The following is a 2,319-nucleotide window of genomic DNA, read 5'->3' on the forward strand; positions in this document are numbered from 1 at the left end:
TTTTACTCAATTAAATTGACTGATTTGTTTTTAAATGTAAGGTTACTTTTTATTTTTGGATTGTAACATTGATTTTATATTAATTCCATTCCTATATTATTATTTTAGTGATATTTTATTATAAAATTATGTTTCAGCTTCTTTGTCATCATTAAAGAAAAATATCGATATGCTATCAGGTAAATTGTGTTGCTTCTCATATATTTTTCTTATCTTTATGAAATATATTGTATTTTCCTTTATTGACTATATCGACGAATAATGTAATATGTACAAAAGTATTTTACTGAATCTCCTTTTCTGTTTTCCTGATTTTTATATGATTTTAATGTTATGTTGTAACTTATTTTTAGATCCTCATATTGCTGCTGTTTTTAAAACTTTACTCGACAGGCAAGAAGAATTAAATGGTAAAGTCGATCATATTATTTTGATGCTTTATAATCTATCGCAAGTTAGCTCCTGAAGAAGAAAAAACTATTAAACCGAGGAATTTCCCTGCACTTCCTTTAAACATTAAAGATTCTTTTCTAGAATTTGAAGCATATCTTAAATCTGATGATAATTTTTATCCTACAGTAAGTACTTGTACCACAAATTACAGATTATATCATAAATTGTTCTATGCATAACATTATTTCAAGTTCTTTACATTTGTTTGAATGTAAGGAAGAGATATGTTATCAGAAAAATATAATCAGATATATATGCAATTAGTATTATATATATAAATTTAAATTTTCTTTTTACTTTTAGGTAAATTATTTTGTTAAACTAATGAAAATAGATGAACAAACTGATGAGAAAACAGCTGTTGGCCGTTTGTTACCCAAAATTACGTCTAATTCGTTAGCACGCATGATGAATTATACAGGATCAAGTGTTAAGCTTAAATTGGAAAATACAAAAATTTATGAGGCAATCAACTGTAAGTTTAACCTCGGTTTGGTCTATTTAGTTACAAATTATATTTTTTGTATTTTGGGCAAATATAGAACTGTTCAGAATGAATTCCGATCAGAATCATTTAGTCATTTTCTATATTTTTTCTTATATTTTTGTAAGGAACCATTAAATGATTTTGATCATAATTCATCCCAAACAATTGCATAATTACCCACATAAGCAACGTATGAACTTTTTTTTATAGGTGCTGTTTTGAATACATTCCCAGAAAGCAACTTAACTAAAACAGAAAAAAAAATATCACGCTAGTTGTACACTAGCAATCAGCGGAAACTTTAATATAAAAGTTAATATTTAGTTTTGTTCTCTATAAAATATAGTTTTTATAGTAGTTTTGTTTTCTATGTATTCTTTTCTTTTGTTTTCTACATGTTCAAAGTTTATATTTATATTTTGAAAAAGAAAGAATTTTGAAAAAGAATTGTTCTTAAAAAGTAAAGTTCCTTTTAATTTTAACAATAATTATATAACATGCAACTTTTGTGATATACAATAACATTGTCTGTAAATATAAATAATTTTATTTTATGTCACAGCAATTTTATTTGTGATAAAAATTAAATTAATAACATTCAATTTTGTCTTTTTAATGTTTTGTTATACGTTTTACCATATATACATATATATGTATGCATATTTATAACCCATAAATAACCGAAAGATATTATAGAGATATCCAATGAATATTATCACAATATCTGTAAAATATTTTTTAGATATTTATGGATATAAACTGCATAAATATCTATTTTAAACAGATTATAATAAATTTAAAATGAGTAAATATACCCAGGCAGAAATGAAAGTCACGATAGTGTCAAAATGACGTCAAAGTGACGAAAAAATGACTAAAATTTTTGGTCAAAATGACGTCAGATTGACATTATTTTGACTATCTGTTCTACTTGGGTATATATAGTAGGGATTATAAAAACTCATTTTTTATTCAGTTACATTATTTTGACGTTATTTTAATATTACCGTGATTTTCTGCTTTTTAATGCATGGGTTAAAAGTCATTATAAAGTCATTGCAGTATCAAAAAATCATCACAAAACTATCACAAAAAGTATATTAAATGACATCATGATGAGGTTTCTTGAAATGACTTCTATATGATGTCATATTGATATTTTTATGATTTCATGTTCTACCTGGGTATATCCCCGCTATCGCGTAATGCCCGGCGGCCAAGTCAACGATCGCATATGCGATGGTCTGTCTTTGGAGCATTCCGATCACGAAATTCTTTTCAATCGTCCCAGGCCACCCAGGCCGGGTGTTACGCGGTATAGTGGAGATACAATAGGCGTAACTCTTCATTTTCACGTGAACTGTGCACTAAATTCCGAG

General features: G+C 26.7%; 1 long non-coding RNA gene across 1 annotated transcript; it reads left to right on the plus strand.

The window, feature by feature from the left end:
- Nucleotides 1-210: 210 nt before the first annotated feature.
- LOC112589558 (uncharacterized) lies at nucleotides 211-1,285 on the plus strand. Its single transcript, XR_003113635.1, has 3 exons — nucleotides 211-578; nucleotides 757-928; nucleotides 1,151-1,285. It is a non-coding gene; the product is annotated as an uncharacterized LOC112589558 (long non-coding RNA).
- The last annotated feature ends 1,034 nt before the right edge of the window (nucleotides 1,286-2,319 follow it).

This window comes from Harpegnathos saltator, unplaced genomic scaffold (genome assembly GCF_003227715.2).
Source record: "Harpegnathos saltator strain DR-91 unplaced genomic scaffold, Hsal_v8.6 scaffold54, whole genome shotgun sequence".
Lineage (NCBI taxonomy): Eukaryota > Metazoa > Arthropoda > Insecta > Hymenoptera > Formicidae > Harpegnathos > Harpegnathos saltator.